At 42.2% G+C, this 20,535-nt stretch overlaps 1 long non-coding RNA gene across 1 annotated transcript in view; it reads left to right on the top strand.

Moving 5' to 3' along the window:
- The window catches only part of LOC122172430 (uncharacterized), a 79,382-nt gene that overhangs the window by 14,405 nt on the left and 44,442 nt on the right, over positions 1-20,535 (top strand). The window contains exon 2 of the long non-coding RNA XR_006172764.2: positions 14,437-14,555. This is a non-coding gene — a long non-coding RNA (uncharacterized LOC122172430). The remainder of the gene's footprint in view (positions 1-14,436; positions 14,556-20,535) is intronic.

Genomic DNA, 20,535 nt, shown 5'->3' on the forward strand with positions numbered 1-20,535 from the left:
TCCTACTAACGCTGCTACCAGCACATAAAAGAAATTATATAGAATTGATCAATTATGAAAAACAGAAAGGAATTGAATCAATGATTGTTTGTGTGAGTGGTGCTGGGAAAGACTATGGCGTGGATGAACTTTTTATTGAAGGGAAGGAAAGAGTATGGAATTGATACTGAGTCACATATATTACTGACTGAAGCAGAGTTTTTAATTTATTTTAAGCAGGGACCCCTTAGTTATTTTTATTTATTTTTTGCAGCACCTCACTGAATGGATAGTTTAAGGGACTAGCCACTCTCCATAATACTGTTCCCTGCAGACCCATCAAATTTCCACCGAGGCTTGCAGGAACAGACTCTGGGTTATCTCTGTTATCTAATGAGCAACTAACCACAGGCAAATCTAGGCTGCTGGAGCTCAGCTGTCAGAAGGCTCAGATCAACAGAATGGTGTAAAGGGGTAGCTATTTTTTTTGAGAATTTTACTATTTTTGTACTTGATAGCTGATGAATATTTCTGTGTGGGAGTTATGAGTTTATTATATATTTCCATGAAATAAACAAATATTAAATTTCAACAACAATCGTAGTATCATGATAACTCCTCTGGATATAATTGGAATTATGTGATGCCACATTATTGCTACTGGGTAAAATTTTCAAAAGCACTTAAATGACTTAGGAGCCCTTCAGTAGGTGTCTGGTTCCTAAGTTGTTTTGGTCATTTGAAAATTTTACCCATAATGCCATCTCAGATTCATAATAAATTTAATTTAATTTAATTAGTGGACAAGTGATTCAGTCCTTAAAAGCTAATTGAACTAATGATAAAATATCAACCAGCCATACCCAGATTAAAATGCTTTGTTAAAATAAAATCTTTAAGAGAAGTGAACATTTACCAGTTACTAACATTAAAATACTTTGTCAAATCACTTCATGATGCTCTAAGTCTCCCAGCAGTCTCTTTTTGGAAAAAGCCTTTACTTGATTTATTTTTAATTTCCTTTATTCATTCCAAAACTTGATTCCATCTTTCTGGTGAATATGAAAATCCTTAATAAGGGAGAATATACGAATCTACACAAAATATTGATATATAGTTGAAGAATCCTAAAGGTCCCACTTGAATTTTCTGAACAGATCTTAACTTTTATTAAGTACTGAGACAAAGGTTTTCTGGAGCTCCACAGAGGAAACAGCAGTCCTAGTTACCATCATCCAGACAGTTCAAAAAGTATCAAGTACCCTGTCAAATGTCCCTTTCCCAGACCTGAGGAAGAGCTCCGTGTAGCTCGAAAGCTTGCCTCTCTCATCAACAGAAGTTGACTCAATAAAAGATATTACCTCACCTACCTTGTCTGTCTAATATCCTGGTATCAACATAGCTACAACAACACTCCATACAAATGTTCCCAAAGGCTTTTTCTAGATTTGGAAAAGAAGTTGAGATTAGATGGTGGTTAGCTAACACATTTTAGCTCACCCTAACCTAACTATAACTTTTACCCTGGCATATATCGGTGCAGGTTATTTAACCAGTTAAGTGAACTCTACCCACTCATGCCCCCCAGGGAAATGATCCTTCTCTAATTGGCAGAAGTTGACTTAATAATGTCTATGGATTGGAGCACCATATACCGTGTTAGATTTGGTGTTTAAATTAAAAAAAAATAGACATCTATTTTTGATACAGACATGATTTTTAGTGAAAGTCATAATAGTAAAACTACAGGTAGTTAAAAATGTCACACTTAAATTCCTTAAGGGACAGTCTGTGCCTCATGCTCTGAAAGAACCTGTAGGTGTTCAATAGCCTTCTGTGTTTACAGAAGCATCTTGCGAAATACCTATTGAACAGTGCATATGACAAATATTTAGAACTGAAAGGATGCTGGAATACTTTATACACTACTGTGCTGCAGTATATTTTTTGGTCCCTTTGTGTATTTACACTACAGAGATGACATGGTCCTTAGTTTGCTTCATCCGTCACCACATCCATAGCAATTTCCTCCACTCATTCCCCTTTAAGCTTTTTTGACTTTTGCTAATAATTTTTCCCTTTCCTTGTTTACAGAATTCCACCTGACCTGTCATACTAATCATGAAATGTTCTGTTGCCACCTGAATAGTGTTTAACTTTCTCTACAGACATTTTGTCAAGGCCCACCTTTCATAATGAAAATATGTTTACCACTGGCAGGGCATATCAGTTAGTTTCAAACAGGTTGCTCTGATTGAACACTTTCCAGGTCAGTCATAACAAGTTTGTTTATTTTCACCTCAGGATAAAATTTAAAAGTCTTTTGTCATTCTGATTCTTCTGTGAAGTTCTGAAGCAGCACAGTATCTTGATTCTAAATGATTTGTTTTATTAAAATCAATTAAAACATAAAATGCAGTTTATTGACATACTTTTTTTATTACATTCAACTTTATTTGCAGTCATGACAGGTTTATTTCTTCCTCTACTGACACTTGTGCTATCTGCCTATTTAAAATCATTAAATAAAATATTTCCTTCAGCATTTCATTAAAACATACAAAAATTATATATCCTGTCTTACACCCAGTTTCAATAGTATGTGAAATTTGTTGTGCTGCCTTTTTTCTTCAGTTTTATATTAGTAGGTGTCAGTTCATCTATCTGCCTAATAGAATACATGCATTTCTTCCTAATTTCTTTCCTATTGCCAGTGTGTCATAGATTGAGTTTAACTACAGGATGTATACATATCAGAAAATAATCACACTAGGTGACATGAGGGGTACATAATGGGTGTCTTTGGGATATAGATTTATGGTACATGTGAACTGAAGTCCTCATAACTATCTCTGAAAGTCCTTCTACAATAGTGGGATTAAGGTTATACCTCACAGATGCCTGTCATCCACTCAGTTTATACTACAGGGAAATAAAATAGGATAATTAATTTTCTTGTATTTTCTGTTAAAATGTCAAGGTTTAATTAAACTTCTTCAGCTTAAGTATTGCACAGCTATGTTCAGCTGTCATGAAGCATACTAGAAATTGAGTTGTCATTGCCTGCATGCCCAAGTAGACATTCAGTGGGCACTGTATTTTTATCCAAGATTTTTTAATAATCGACATGGCTTTCTGATTCTAAAATTCATGAATCAGTCTATATTAAAATAAGTATTATCCATATGCTTCTGAAGTAAAAACAAGGCAGGTGACAAATATATGACATTTACATTCAATTATGCATTAACAACCACATTTGTATTTTTCTACAATTAATTTTTACTACTTTCAAATTTCATTCATTTCTAAAGATTGTATATTATTGCTTCAGTGATAAAATGATTAATCACTAGGCAATGTCATGAATTAACAAGAAAATTGCACGTCAGTAAAGTAAAATTATTTGTGACAATTTTGAGGGTTAAAACAGTTCAACTGTTCAACAGTTCAGTTAAACTGATGGAAAAAGTAAATAAAATGCAAAAACATGACTGAAAAATTTTAGTCCAACTGAAGCAATATACATAGTAAATATTTGACTTAATATATAACAGCAGTAATATTGTATTCATAAAAATTAGGGCTGTCAGCAATTAAAAAAATTAATCGCAATTAAAAAATATAATCACAATTGTGCTGTTAATAATAGAATACCATTTATTTAAATATTTTGGATGTTTTCTACATTTTCAAATATATTGATTTCAGTTACAACACAGAATACAAAGTATACACTGCTCACTTTATATTTATTTTTATTACAAATATTTGCACTGTAAAAAATAAAAGAAATGGTATTTTTCAATTCACCTCATACAAGTTCTGTAGTGCAATCTCTTTATCATGAAAGTTGAACTTACAAATGTAGAATTATGTACCAAAAAAACCTGCATTCAAAAATAAAACAATGTAAAACCTTAGAGCCTACGAGTCCAATCAGACCTACTTGTTCAGCCAATCGCTCAGACAAACAAGTTTGTTTACATTTGCAGGAGATAATGCTGCCCGCTTCTTGTTTACAATGTTACCTGAAAATGAGAACAGGTGTTCGCCTGGCACTGTTGTAGCTGGCATCACAAGATGTTTATGTGTCAGATGTGGCAAAGATCCATATGCCCCTTCATTCTTCTCCCACCATTCCAAAGGCCATGTCCATGATGTTGATGGGTTCTGCTCGATAATGATCCAAAGCAGTGTGGACCAATGCATGTTCACTTTCATCATCTGAATCAGATGCCACTAGCAGAAGGCTGGTTTTCTTTTTTGGTGGTCTGGTTCTGTAGTTTCCACATCAGAGCGTTGCTCTTTTAAGACTTCTGAAAGCATGCTCCACACCTCATCCCTCTGAGATTTTGGAAGGCACATCAGATTCTTAAATCTTGCTTCGAGTGCTGCAGCTATCTTCTTTGGTAACTTCTTTGTATTTTCTCAAATTTGCAGTGAAAGTGTTCTCCCCCAAGGAGTTCAGTCACAAATTTAATTAACACATTATTTTTTAAAATGAGCATCATCAGCATGGAAGCATGTCCTCTGGAATGGTGGCCAAAGCATGAAGGGGCATACAAATGTTTAGCATACCTGGCATGTAAATACCTTTCAATGCCGGCTACAAAAGTGCCATGAGAATGCCTGTTCTCACTTTCAGGTGACATTGTAAATAAGAAGCGGGCAGCATTATCTCCTGTAAATGTAAAGCAATTGGCTGAACAAGAAGTAGGACTGAGTGGACTTGCAGGCTCTAAAGTTTTACATGGTTTTGTTTTTGAGTGCAATTATATAACAAAAAAAATCTACATTTGTAAGTTGCATTTTCATGATAAAGAGATTGCACTACAGTGCTTGTATGAGCTGAAATGACAAATACTATTTCTTTTCTTTATCATTTTTACAGTGTGTGATGGGTTGGATCACAGAAACCCCCTTGGGAGCTGCCACCCAAGGTACCAAGACTACCCCTGTTCCTGTTTTCCCTGCCAGCTCAGGACTCCAGCACTCTGTCTTGCTGAGCCAGACACTCCCGTCTGCTCCAACAGAGACCCAGGGTCTGAATAACTTGCCCCAAAGCTGCAAGTTTACCTGAAAACAGCTCACAGAAGTGTGCTTGTCTTTAGCACTCAGATGCCCAACTCCCAATGGGGTCTAAACCCAAATAAATCTGTTTTACCCTGCATAAAGCTTATACAGGGCAAACTCATAGATTGTTCGCCTTCTATAACACTGATAGAGAGATATGCACAGTTGTTTGCTCCCCCAGGTATTAATACATACTCTGAGTTAATTAATAAAAAGAAAGTGATTTTATTAAATACAGAAAGTAGGATTTAAGTGGTTCCAAGTAGTAACAGACAGAACAAAGTAAGTCACCAAGCAAAATAAAATAAAATGCAAAAATCTATGTCTAATCAAACTGAATACAGATAATCTCACCCTCAGAGATGCTTCAGTAAGTTTTTTCTCAGACTGGACACCTTCCAGGCCTAGGCACAATTCTTTCCCCTGGTACAGCTCTTGTTCCAGCTCAGGTGATAGCTAGGGGATTCTTCATGATGGCTCCTCTGTTCTCTTCCACCCCTTTATATATCTTTTGCATAAGGCGGGAACCCTTTGTCCCTCTGGGTTTCCACCCCTCCCCCCACTGGAAAAGCACCCATGTTAAAGATGGATTCCAGGTCAGGTGAAATGATCACATGTCACTGCAAGACTTCATTACCCACTTGCCAGCACACACATATACAGGAAGACTAACAGGTAAACACAGCCATCTGCAGACATTGGTCCTGGTTAATGGGAGTCATCAAGATTCCAAACCACTATTAATGGCCCACACTTTGCATAATTACAATAGGCCCTCAGAATTATATTTCATATTTCTAGTTTTAGATATAAGAGTGGTACATTTATACAAATAGGATGATCACACTCAGTAGATTATAAGCTTTGTAATGATAACTTACAAGAGACCTTTTGCATGAAGCATATTCCAGTTACATTATATTCACTTATCATATTTTTATAAAACTATTCCAGTTACATTATATTCACTTCTTATTATGTTTTTATAAAACTGTATAGACTGCATGTCACACAGTGAAAATATTTTTAATAAAAATAATATAAATTGAGCACTGTACACTTTGTATTCTGTGTTGTAATTCAGATAGATATATTTGAAAATGTAGAAAAATATCCACAAATATTTAATAAATTTCAACTGGTATTCAATTGTTTAACAGTGTGATTAATCGCAATTAATTTTTTAAATCACAATTAATTTTTTGAGTTAATCGTGAATTAACTGTGATGAATCGACAGCCCTAATAAAAATGTTATTAAATTGCGTCACTGAAACACAAAACGTTATTGCAACACAACTGCCATTAAAAATTGTGGAAATTACCAACTACTGTTAAGTATACATTTCTGACACTAAACTTTCATATATCATTCACTGAAACACATGTAGAGCCTGAAAATGACATACAAACAACTTTAACTTTAACCACAGAAGCAAAAATGGAGATAACCTTATCCATCTATAAAAAACAAAACTGCTGGCCTGGGTCAGTTGATTTGGGCTTGCAGGGCTAAAAATTGCTGTGCTTGTGCTATAGCCTGAGCCCAGGGCCCTCCACCTTTGCAGGATAATGACTGCACACAAACACTGGAATGTCTTACTCTTAACTGAAGAGTGGTTGAACAAAATCAGGGCTTCTGTACAGCTACATGAACACTCTTGCCTTCTTTACAGTCCCCAAACAATATATACTTTAGAAAAAATTAGATAAAGAGCATTCTGATGGCAGTCATTCCCCAGTCCTTCACTAGCACGCGTAGGGTACATCTATACAGGGATAAAAGACCTATGGCACAGATGCGGCTGGCCGGGATCAGTTAACTTGGGCACACGGGGCAAAAAGTTGCTGTGTACACGTTCAGACTCAGACTACATACAGCCTGAGCTCTGGGCCATCCACCTTTGCAGGGGTTCCTGAGCTCAGGCTCCAGCCCGAGCCTGAATGTCTACACAGCAATTTTTCAGCCCTGGAATCCAAGCCCTGAAAGCCTGGGTCAGCTGACCTTTGGCTAGCCATGGATTTTTTTTATCCCTGTGTAGACATACCCATAGAGTTTTCTCATGTGTTTATCACTATGGCATCTAAATACTAATATAATAGATGCCCACTGATTAACCATCTTTGTTATCATTCCTCTAAAGCAGTGGTCTTCAAACTTTTTTGATCGCACTCCCCAGCAGTAAAAAAATGTTGAGCACACACCCCCTGCCACGCCGGCTCTACCATTTTTGCCAAAGCAAACAAAAAAAAAGCTGCTTGGACTCCTGCCCGAACTGCCGAAGCAAACAAAAAAAAAAGGGCTCCTCCTGCCGCGCGCCCCAAGGATCCTCTTGTGCACCCCACTTGGAGACCACTGCTTTAAAGGAGATATGTGCAGAGAGAGTGTGTTCTATAGAGCATGCAGAAGGCAGGGTTTTGCATGAACTAAGTGTCCACAGTGATCCAAACTCCCTTACTGAATCCAGCTCTTCAGCCAGCCTGGCCTTCCTCCCTAGATCTAGTCAGCCCTAAGTATGGAACTACAAGAATAGACTTTGGAGTTTTAGGGAAAGTTTAAAGGAATTTTATATGCAGTAATCATAGATCTATCATGGCAATTAATCGACATAAATGCTAATAAGTATAATATAAATGGCGAATCGACTTATTGAAGTTAAGGACCCCAATATTATTGAGGAAGTACATATAAGGAAAGGAGTCTGAAACCACCATTGATTATGTATAAGGTACGGTGGGTGTTAGTGTAACCCTTTATAAAAGGGTGATACCCAGCCCTTGGGATACATTGGAACACACTGACCTGATGACCACACATGGATCACCTCACTACTTCAGGGTTCCCCACAAGAGATGATGTGAGTAATGCAAGTGCAGGGCATTGTGTATTGGGTCTATCTCCTTGGTATATTACAGTTAGGGCACCATGTCTGTCAGGGAGGTGGTGGAAGTCATGGATTCTGTGACTTTCCGTGACCTCTGTGACTTCTGCAGTGGCCAGTGTGGCTGCCCCAGAGGATAGGTCCCAGAGGATAGGTTGCTATGCCCTCATTCTGGGGGTTTGAGCAACTGAAGTTAATGACTGGGGTCCCATCTGGGTCACCAAAATGTTGGAATTATTAATAATATCTGAAATTATTAATATGGGAAATCACCAAACATCAATTTAACCATCAATTACTTTATTAAATCCAAAGGCCAACTGGTTCTCTATATGTTTGCTCTAAACATGCCTAAAAACCCTAATAAGCAATTTACTACATCCAAACAGTAACAAAACATTTATAAGCATTTGATTAAAGTACTTACAAACAGGCTGAACTCAGGAGTGCTTAGACTCATATTGGTTGCCTCCAGCATGTTCAGACAGGTATTAGCAATGCACCCTTTAAAAGCTGATTTTTTTTATACCCTTTAACAAACAAGTGATGTCATTGCCAATTACTGACTGCAGCTAAAAACCAATTTGAGACAGTTCACCCTTATTACAGATAAGATTTACTACCTCCTTCCTTCCCAAGGCCTTCCCTCCATATCTCTTCCCCTCCTTTCTGAGGACTAACAGCTTTTTCATTGAACCTGGGTTCACATAGAAGATATCGTGGGTATGTGGGGTGAGAAAGGGCCAAGTTGGCTCATTTTAAGACATATTCTCTTTGTTTGATTTCAGACCCTTTGCAGTCATGGGTGGCGGGTATCAAAGGCAGGGGAAGGCTGAGCCTACCCAAGCTGCCTGTGTGGCCCTGCCCACACTCCACTCCAAAACCCCTCCTGCTTCCCACCACGCTCTGCTGCAGCTCTTCCTTCCCATGCAGCCAGGGCCCCGGGCCACTGGTGCTGGAACTGGGAGGGTCAGGGGGCCATTGTCCTCCCACTTTTTGAAAGTGGATGGGCCTGGCCCATCCACTTTTCACTGGAGTGGATTCAGCCCCTTCCCCTCCTCTTCCCCCTGAGACCCATCCTGGGCCACGCCAGCATGGAGCCCGGGCAGCTGTGGGGAGCTGAAGCGGACCCTCCACCTGCCTAGGGTGTAGAGGGACTGAGAACAGTCCCCGGCCTGTGTCCCTGCCTCCCGGGCTCCCCGGCCACCCAGGGCAGGAGGAGGGTCTGTGACTCCACACCAGCTCCCCACAGCTGCCTATGCGGCACTCCCCGACCCGGCTCTGGCCGGGAGGTGGGGAGGGGCCTCAGAGCTGCAGCCCGGCCACGGTAAGAGCCACACAGGCAGCTATGAGGAGTTGTGGAGTCGCAGACCCTCCACCTGCCCCCAGGACTGCCCAGAGGATTCAGAGGGCCTGGGGGAAGACCCGGCGCTTCGGCGGCGGGTCCCGGAGCGGAAGGACCCCCCGCCGCCGAAGACCCGGAGCGGAAGAAGCTCCGGGGGCCCGGGCCCCACGAGAGTTTTCCGGGGCCCCCGGAGTGAGTGAAGGACCCCGCTCCAGGGGCTCCGAAAAACTCTCGTGGGGGCCCCTGCCGGGGCCCGGGGCCTGGGGCAAATTGCCCCACTTGTCACCCCCTCTTTTAGTTAGGAGGCTAAATGTTTCTGTTCAGAAAATATACTTTTTTGGGGAAATAGATGTAGATGGTATATTATTTTTATTAATCATGATTGTTCACCTTGCATGATTAGCAGTCATCGCTTCTTTGACATCTGTAAAATCTCTCCAAGTCACTAGAGTCCCAATTTATTGGGATTTTTGACAGAGTTATGTACCATGTCTGGACTTTGGATAAGTCCAGGCCCTTAGAGTCTAGTATTTTATGATAATATCGCAACCCATTAAAAAAAAGTAAATTAAAAGAATCAGTCTGCACTATTATATCTAGTGATTGTTTGATGAGAAGGTGTTATATAATAAAATAATAATGTAAGAAATCAAATACATTTCAGTTTTGGCCTGTGACAATTTCTAAGTAAAGATTTAGGAGTAATTAAACAATAACTTCATAGACAATTTTTCACAATTGTCCTAGTGTTTCTTTATTTGAAAATTAAATGGAATAAGTGGTTCTAGAGACTAAATATAATTGAAAGGCTAGATCCTCAACTGGTGTAAATTGGCATAGCTCCATTGCACTCTATGGAGCTGTGCTATTTACAAGGGTTGAGGATCTGGCCCATAGACTTGAGCTCCAGTTTACCAAACAAAGTCAGAAAAATCTTACTTGCAGTCATATCCATCAAATATCTTGTTGTTTCACCTGAAGTATAAATACTCTAGCCGACATTACACTCCTTAAAATCTCTAAGTTCTTGCATTTTAATTGTCTAAGTTTTGTCTACCACAGTTGCTTTACTCTAAAAGCATTCACTGTGAAGTTGAAAATACTTTTCTGGGGAATTACCTTCACTTCCCCCCTTTGTCTCAACCTTCATCTGCAACCCGTAGAGTGGGTGACATTATATCATACTCATTCATGCAGGAATGCACTTAATAGATTCACAGGGAAAGCGATCCTTAGTTGATTGCCTGTAGCTTGATTGCCTGTGGATAAGACTCAAAGGTGCACGCCTCCATTTCTGCAGGAAAAAAAAAAAAGCTACCACACATCAGTGTGCAGATTTATAAGTAAAACTTTTACTGACATGAGGAAACACCCATGTTATCATAAACTGGTCAGTACAGTATCAGAAAGATACACATATTCATAAATCATTCCATTGTTAAAGAAAATAATGCTCAGGGGGACAAAACATCATTCGCTGCCAGTTAGCAGCCCAGTCGTGATAAAGCTGGAGGTAACTGCAAAGCTGTAAGCATAATACTGCCAGGAACCTCTGGCGGCAGGGCCAGTGTTACCATTTAGGCAAACTAGGCGGTTGCCTAGGGTGCCAAGATTTGGGGGCGCCAAAAAGCGGTGCCCCCAATTTTTTTTACAGCGTTCCTATGCCCCCTCCCCGAGCGCGCGGTCGCCGCTCCACTTCTCCCCTCCCAGGCTTGTGGCGCCAAACAGCTGATTGGTCTGGGAGGTGGGAGAAGTGGAGCAGCGATGGCGTGCTCGGGGAGGGGGCATAGCAGAGGTGAGCTGGCGTGGGGAGCCCTGCGACAGCTCCTCCCCCCCCACCCTGAGGCACCCCCGCGGCAGCTCCCCACCCCTCCGGCCCAGGGAGCCGTACAGCAGCTCCTCACCCCAGCTCACCTCTGCTCTGCCTCCTTCCCGAGCATGCCGCCCCCGCTCTAATTCTCCTCCCCTCCCAGGCTTGCGGCGCCAAACAGCTGATTGGTGCTGCAAGCCTGGGAGGCGGGAGAAGTGGAGCGGCGACCGCACACTCGGGGTGGAGGCAGAGCAGAGGTGAGCTGGGATGGGGAGCTGCCGCACAGCTCCCCGGGGAGGGGGGCTGCTGTCGGGGGGGGGGGGAGGGGGCGCCTCAGGGCGGGGAGCTGCCGCTGGGCTGGGGTGGTGGCGTAAGATGGAAGTTTCGTCTAGGGTGCAAAACTTCCTTGCACTGGCCTTGTCTGGAGGTAAATGCCATTGAGGGAAAAGATTTTCACAGTTTGACATCTGTGTCTTGATGTTTGAGGGGCAGGGAAAGGAAAAGTGATATAATGCCATGAAGTAAATGGCATTCCTCCATTCACCCTTGTTTCCTTGTACTGCAAAATAAAAAATGCTAAGAAAAATCATTTTATATCAAACAAAACCAAAAATAAAAAATGCAAAATACTACATTAATATTTTGCTATGGTAATTATAAGTAGTTATAGTCTTAAACATAATGTGGTGTGTAAAATTTATATTTATATTACCCTAACTACTAGAAACATAATAGTAAATATTTTGCTAATATATTTGGTTTTGTATAGATTACTGATTGGGACAAATGCACACATCACAGGTGCAGTTATTTTGTTTAATATGATAAGGTACTTTCAGCATGAATTGTTTGAATTATTTCCCAACAGCGAGGACAAAATTGCCACAGGATTTGTATTGTACAAAAGATAATCCTCCCCTACATCAAATGCCACAACAATAATTTCTGATTTTGGACCATTGTAGGGACAAAAACTATTTTCCTATTTGCTCTTTGTAATTAGTAGCTCAGGAGCATAATCTAGTAGGGCATATATCATTTTACCTTAAGAAAGGGTTAGAGGAGCTGTCCAGAATGCCTGGTTTGGCAGAAAGAGGAAAGCATACAAATAAGTGTTTTTTTCAAAGGTAATCAGGAGGATTTAGAAATAACTTTTTACTGGCCCAGTATATCAATAATTTTGTGAGAGCTATTTGTTGAAGATACAGTAGACAACTTTCTCAGGTGAGTACAGTCAGTGCCATCAGCTTCTCCAGAATCTGAACTTTCATTGAATGGGCTACAGAAGTTTTTAGCTCATGAAGTTGTAAAGGAAACCTTAGAACAGGTTTGGCAACCTTTCAGAAGCGCTGTGCCGAGTCTTCATTTATTCACTCTAATTTAAGGTTTTGTGTGCCAGTAATACATTTTAATGTTTTTTGAAGGTCTCTTTCTATAAGTCTATAATATATAACTCAACTATTGTTGTATGTAAAGTAAATAAGGTTTTTAGAATGTTTAAGAAGCTTAATTTAAAGTTAAATTAAAATGCAGAGCCCCCCAGACCGGTGGCCAGGACCCGGGCAGTGTGAGTGTCACTAAAAATCAGCTCACGTGCCGCCTTCGGCACGCGTGCCATAGGTTGCCTACCCCGCCTTAGAAACATGGTGAAATAACTGAGCTCCATGTAACTGATGCTGAAGTGGCAGGGCAGTGAGAATATCTGCAGTTATTACAGTGGTGTGCCTGTAGAGGAATTCCACTTACCTTTCTTTCAGCAGCAGCAGAAGAAGAGACCTATTTCGTACACATGGCTGTTGTGAATCAATCTGTCTGCCTCGCTATTTATCTAGGCATTTATGATGCTTATCTATATCAACAGGATTTGTGAGTGAGTTTGTAGATAACAGCAAATACCTTAGGCCTGTCTGACTTCAATATACTTTGCCTTAGGCCTTTCATTAGGACCTAAATATAGTTTTTACTTTATAGGTCAGTCCTGATGATTACCTTACAAGCTTCTCGTTTTATTTTTTTATTTTTATTGTGCATTTAATATTGTTTCATTCCTTTGTATAAATCTTTTCTTAAATTTCAATTAGCAATACAAAGAATAACATGTTATATTGCAAGTAAAAAAAAAGATCACTGAGATAACATTTGTGTTGCCTCTGTGATTCAGACTGAAATGAAACAGCTACCGAAAAGGGACAACAAGGAGAGAATTTTGAGTTCAAACTCAAAATTACAAGTTTTAGTATAATATCTTGTGACCTAGTCAGCCAGTGACAGAGATCCAAAAGTAGGAGCAGCCATCTTGCAGAATATATAGATTGCAATTTTTGACTGAATATTCAACTTAACATTTTGTCCTTACTCAGTACAATGAACACTGGTGAAATTAAAAAAAAGTGACCCAGCTTTTGCCGCAAAATTGAAGCAAACCATTTCTGAGGTTCAAAAAAGTTAAGATACCATTTCCCTCCATTATTTTTATTTTTTCACATCCTCTATGTGCACGGTTCTGGGTGGGACCGAATATCAAATATTTTCATAGATTCCAAGGCCAGAATGGCCATTGTGATCACCTCTCTGACCTCCTGTATAAAACAGGCCATAGAACTTTCTCAAAATAATTCATAGAATTTATCTTTTAAAAATGTATCCAATCTTGATTTTCAAATAGTCAGGCATGGAGACTGCACCATGATCCTTGGTAAATGGTTCCAATGGTTAATTACCCAAACTATCTAAAATGTACACCTTATTTCCAGTCTGAATTTGTCTAGCTTCAGTTTCCAATCATTGTAGTCTTTCTCTGCTAGACGAAAGAGCTCATTTTTAAATATTTGTTACCATGTAGATATTTATAGACTAATCAAGTCACCCTTTAACCCGCTCTTTGTTAAGCTAAATAGACTCAAAGAGCTCCATCTATCAGTATAAGGCATGTTTTCTAATCCTTTTAGGATTCTCATGGCTCTTCTCTGAACCCTCTCCACTTTACCAACATCCTTCTTGCATTGAAGGCACCAGAGCTGGATGCAGTATTCCAGCAGCAGTTATACCCATGCCAAATACAGAGATAAAATAACCTCTCTAGTCTTACTCGATGTTCCGCTGTTTGTCCATCCCAGGATCACATTAGCTCTTTTGGCCACATTGCTACTCCTTTAAGAAACCTTCAAAAGGGGTAAAAAGCTTATGTTCGTTTAAAAATTCTTTATGGATATTTCAAGAAGTACTGACACCATGTTGGTGACCATGGAAAAGAATACTAATTTTCTAATGGTGAACAAGGAACTGTAATAGAATAAATAAAGAAGTATCCCTAAGTATGCTGTTTTTTGCTTTATTTCTCAGCAGAGCTTCTAGAATCTTCCTCCAGCCTGTCTTGCCTGGCTTCCTACAATGAATATGAAGAAATGGTACATACACATCCTTACAGTCTCTTAGCTATGTATCTTGGGACACCTCTTCATGAGGTAACTATTTAAACTGACCAAGTCTATATTTTCATAAATGGGAGTCCGTTATGTGTGACTTAAAGAAACTGCCCTTTCATGGGTGGATGGATCCCAATAAAGCACATATTCAAAAATGTTCAACAAAAGAAATTAAATATCAGTGAATTTAATCCCTAGTTCCAGAAGACACTTAAACATGTGTCTAAATATTTTGCTGAACAGGGATGGACTTGTATTTCAAAGAAATATAAACAGAAAATGTCATTTATTTGTATAGCTTTTTACTGTATATTTAGTTTGCAGTTTTGTTCTGACTCTGAGTTAAGTATATCCACTGGTGTAATTAATCCATAGACATTGCTTAAGCACGTGCTTAAGTTCATTGCTGAATGAGCTTTAAGTCCTACTATAGCTCTTTCTATTCAGACTCCTTTGAGGAATTTTTCTGTGGTGAGAGATGCTCAAATGATAATAAATACCATTTCTTTTGTCTTCCAAGTACCTGAAGCTGTGGGTGAGGAGTTTCTTTAGGACAGACCTTTTGCTCTTCCCTAAAACATGCTTTCCTTATAGATTCTGAGCCAGGAGACACTTCTTGAGTTATGATTATTCATATTGTCCTGCTTGGAGATCCTGGTGGATGTTAATTGTAGTTCAGAAGTTATTACATTTGTCTTTCATTGATTTCTGTGAAAAACATTTAAACTCCCCTTGGACTGATTTACGTGAGGGATGTATCAGGTCCATCACTCTAGTTTTCTCCATTAAAATACTGTATACAAATAAAGTTTAAAAAACACTGATTTAGATTAACTACCTTAACAAAGGCATCTATCTAGCTTGCCAGCATGTGGCATTTGTTTACAAATGATGAAAGCCCAGGCATGTTTTCCCCAAACTATATTTTTATATCTTCAAAGTAATATAATAAAAGTTGCATAAAGTATGTTTGTTTGAGGTGTCGAGTGCTTATATCTTGATTATTTCATCCCAAAACCATAAGATAAAATTTTAAGTAATTTTCCCTTCAGCCTCAATGCTCTATGGATCCAAGCATACTTTATATATTATTGACAAAACTTTAACACAATATGGGGAGAAAGCAACCAGTATTACTACAACAAAAAGATACAGAAATGGGAAGGGAGGGAAAGGAAGGAAGGAGGAGAGGGAGGGGAAAGGAGAGCAATAGCTCAGTTTCCAGCTGCTAGGGATTAATCAAAGTTTTCTAAAAAATTAGACTAAATCTTTTAAATTTGTCTGAGGTGGCATCTCCAAAATGTTACCTGCTGTTTAGTTGCCAGGTCACTCCAAGTCACTGAGCCACACTTCTATCACTGGAGGCAGTCTGCTCTCCCATCTAAGCAATATAAATCATTTGGTTACAAGTGGTGGTCAAGAGAACCAAGCTTTCCATGAGTTGGAGAGTTTCCAGGATGATGGGATATGTCCCAGAACGTAATCCTGAGAACTTAATTTTAAGGAGGTATCCATTATCATATTAATCCTCCTGCCCACTGTTAGCTAAAGTATTGTATCCTGGGATAGTCCCAAAACATGTGAAGCCAGCATGGCTCCAGGAGACCCACATCTCCAGCAGCGGTTTGTTTTGGCAAAGCCCATGCTCTGTAATTGTGGGAGTGAACAAGAGTGAACAAAATAAAATTTTCTGCTGGATCAGCCTTAATTGTAGATCAATAGTAGAGTTATTAATGTGTTGCCAGGCAACTCCCCATTGGCTAAGATTTGAGATATATACAAATATGCGTTCGAGGCCTGGAACAGATAATCTAAATTAGGGAGATTCTTTTCAGCCAGGAATTCATAACAGGCTTCAGCTGCTTGGCTGACCCTATGGAGCTCTCTTCACATCAGCAACAATTTTGGAGTCTCTGGTGCTCCCAGTGCATCGGGACCAAATATGTCCTTCAACAGATGCTTAAGCTGCAGGTAATGCCATGCAGCTGGACCAGGTAGTTGTATTATCATGGGAGTGCTTGGAATGGCAGAAACTGATCCTCTGAGATCAACTGAGAAACCCATATTATCCCCTTATCCATCCACTCTCTCTACAGTAATGGTTTCTTGCCAGTTTTAAAAAATGTGTTGCCCAAAAATACAGTATCAATATGTGAGAAGGGATGGAATTCAAATTTTCTATGCAAACTGGGCCATGTTTATCTAGTAGCCAATACTGCAGGGGACATTTTACCATCAAAATGGTAATAGGCTGAAGCCAGTATTCCTGCCAATGGGAGGGGATGGATCAACACCTGTTCTACCAGCAGCCAGGGAGTGGTCTGCTCCGCTATGTTTTGGAGCCACAGGGCTGCCTGGCTAAGGATAAAGCCTGTATGAAAATGCTGAAAGTTGAGGAAATGGAAACGTCTAAATGTGATTCGGAACCATAATTTACACAAAACCAGTCTTGGTCTCCCACCTTCCAGGAAAAAATATATATTTTTTAATTGTTAATTTTCCTAAAATAAAATGAAGAATTAGTAACTGGGAGCTGAGAGACAGAGGCCCATTTGTGGCTCATTATTCCACATCAGCAGCTTTTGTCAGGCCTGACATACTCACTATCTACCAGTCTTCAATGAAGTTAAGCAAGATGTTACTGTAACGGGGTCAGCACTTGCCTCTCATGCGTGACCCCTCTTCTCTGGGGCATAGTGCCAGCAAACAGTTCTTTTCACAGGGGGGGGCACCCATCTCTCATGGATGACCCCCTTTATCTCAGTTAGGTGTGTTAGGCTTTTTCTTTTTTGGTCTTACATCAGGGTGGCACCTGCCTCTCACAAGCACCACCTCCTCTCTCCCCCAACCACTGGTTCACTCAGCCAGTGGTCAGCAGCTCAGCCCTCCAGCCAAGCCACACACACTGTCCCCCCTTCCAGGGTATACAGTCCAAGATCTTTCTCAGCCCTGGTATGGGGCCATAGCTCTAAGGCTCCTTCCCAGAGGCACTGCCTTCTTCAGACACCCAGCAGGGACCCATCTCAGTACCCTCAGCTGGTGTCCTTTTCAGCAGCAGTCCCTGGGTTCAGTCTGCAATCAGACCTGCAGGGTCCAACTCAGTACCCTCACCTGGTCTGGCCAGGTCCTGAGTTCAGTCCCCCTGGGCTCAGCCTGCCCACACTGACCTTTTCACGGTCCTGTCATTACTCTATCCAGCCAGCAAGGCACCTGGTCTTTAGCAGTCTTCCCTGGGCTCAGTTCTGCATAGTGACCTCTTTGCAATGAGCTGCCCATAGCCCACTGCTCATCTAGTCAGCCAGGTACCTAATCCTCCCTCCTCAAGCACCACACAGCAACTAAAGGCTTTACTCTGCTGCTTGCCTTTTATCCGGCCCTTCTGGCCCCTTATTGGTTGCTTCAGCAGCCCCTTGGATTGGCTGCTCTTCTGCAGCCACTCTAGGCTGCCTTGAGGACTTCTCGCTGCTCTATTCTGCGGCTGGGTGATGCAGGGCCTCGGACCTAGTTCACCCTGACACAGTGATCAAAAACAATGGAAGCCCAATTTACATATGAATCATCAGGGGGATGGGAAATCTACAAGAAGGGAAGAACAGCATGAGGTCATCCTGAGTCTGGGGACAAAACAGTGGGTTTGGGAAGATAATATAAAGAGAGAGAAGCCATCCATCACTAGACAGACATGAAACACCAGAGCTCTTGAAAACTGAGAAAGATGGGTCCTTCAAACAATGGGGCTGAAGTCTCTGGGAATGGAAGACTAGCAAGGAAATTATCTTGAACAAAGACTGTAGTTATGTTAAGTGTTAGCCATTAGAAAGCGTATTTTTACTTTTGTTGGCTTTTAACCTTTTCGAACTTTATTTCTTCTACGTGGTATCACTTAACCTGTGCCCTTTGGTTAATAAACTTGTTTTATTTTTACAATAAATTAACTCAGTGTTGCGCTTGAAGGGAAGCATGTTACCCCAGTTAAGTTAATAAGCTGTCATAGGCGGCGAGTTATATTCCCACGTGGTGCCCGGGCATCAGCAATATTCAGAGCCCAGGAGCCCAGCTCCACCAATATTTGGGACTGGGTGCCCCCCCCGGCCCCACCTGCCACCCCCCCTACACCTTCCCTGAGTGTCCCCCAGCCCTCTCTTGCTGCCCCTGCTCGCCTTTCTGGGACCCCAGAGCAGAGAATCACTGTCTCTTCTGTGCAGTTCCATGCTGCCTCTCAGCGGAGTCCTAGTGCCCCCCATCGCGACTGCCAGGGCAGACTGACTCTGAGAGTGCCCTTCCACCTGAGACCTTTCCCTTTTCCGGCGGGTCCCTCCAGCAACACAGCCCCCCCCCCCCCCCCCACCCGCAGTCACCGCTCCTGCCTCATGCTGGGCAAGGAGGCAGCCCCATCCCTCACCCACAGTGAGGCTACAGTCAGGGGCAACAGCAGGGGAGGAGGTGCACACAGCACCCCCCGGCACCCACCACGGGGAAAGTGCGGGAGATTCCTGGACCTGAGAGGGGCCCTAGGAGCACATGCAGTGACAGTGGTGGGGGTGAGTGTGTTGCTGGGGGGGGCAAGAAAGGGGGGCTTCTCTCCCAGAGCTTGCTGCTGCCAGCAGGGAAAGGGCTGGGGGGGAGTCCTCCTCTCTGGCCCCTGTCCTGGAGCAGCCTGCCTGCACCCCAAACTCATCCCCAGCCCTGCCCCACCCCACAGCCCACACCCTCAGACAGAGCTTTCACACCCCCACCGCACCCTCAACCCTCTACCCTAGCCCTGAGCCCCTCCAGCACCCCAAACACCTTATCCCCAGTCCCAGCCAGAGTCCTCATCCCCCTGCACTCCAACCCTCTGCCCAGCCCTGAGCCTCTCTAACACTCCAACCCCCCCAGCCCCAGACAGAGCCCTCACCCCCCACACTCCTACTGTCGCCTTGAGCCTCTCCCACACCCCAAACCCCTCATCTGCAGCCACACCCCACATCCCTCCCCCCTGCACACCCTCCCTCTGCACCCCTCCCATCCCCAAACTGCCTCCCAGAACCTGCACCCCCTCCCTTCGCATCCCCTGCCCAAATTTCTAAAATGCGTTCTAGAGTAATTTTGACCAGATTCTCCATCTCATTGGGGATTACTATCCCTGAATATTTCGTAAGGTGGGGTTGCCACCTAAAATTTCAATCATAGATTCCTCTATGGGCAGATGTCCAAATTCACTAATTAGATTTAATAGATTAGGAACAGATTCTTCAGGTTTAGATACAAGAATAAGAGCATCATCAGCATAAAACATGATCTTGTGTTCTGTTTGGCTTATTCTGGTGCCATGCATGTGTTGATTTGCATGGATAGCAAATCTAGGGCTAGGACAAACGGCAGACGTGAGAGGGGGCAACCTGTCTCATACCCTGTGAAGTGGGAATTGTATAATGCCATTGGTAACCATCCTGGAAGGGGGATTCATATAAAGAAGTTTAATCCAGGAGATAAATTGACTACCAAATCTGAAGGTAGCAAGCATGCAAAAGAGGTAATCACAGGATACACTGTCTCATGCCTTCTCTATGCCAAGGAAGGGGCAGCAAGAGGTTCCTTTGACTCCCTTGAACCTGCAATGATGTCAGTCATTTGGCACATATTGTCAGATCCATGTCAGTGATGGATAAACCCCACTTGACTGACATGAATAATTTGGGATAGGATTTTATCAAGCCTTTTCAGAAGGGATTTAGCCAACATTTTCACATCAAAATTGATAAATGATATTGGCCTATAGCCAGGGCCGGCTCCAGGCACCAGCCCACCAAGCTTGTGCTTGGGGCGGCACCTGGAGAGGGGTGGCGCGGTGGTCCGGCTCCGGCCGCCGGGGAGAGCAGAGCCCCGGCCGGCACTCCGCCCTCCCCCCGGTGCTCTGGCCGCCGGGGAGAGCGGAGCCGCGGTGGGCTCGCCGCCCTCCCCCCGGTGCTCTGGCCGCCGGGGAGAGCGGAGCCCCGGCCGGGCTCGCCGCCCTCTTCCCGGCGCTCTGGCCACCGGG

Source organism: Chrysemys picta, chromosome 1, assembly GCF_011386835.1.
Source record: "Chrysemys picta bellii isolate R12L10 chromosome 1, ASM1138683v2, whole genome shotgun sequence".
Classification (NCBI taxonomy): domain Eukaryota; kingdom Metazoa; phylum Chordata; order Testudines; family Emydidae; genus Chrysemys; species Chrysemys picta.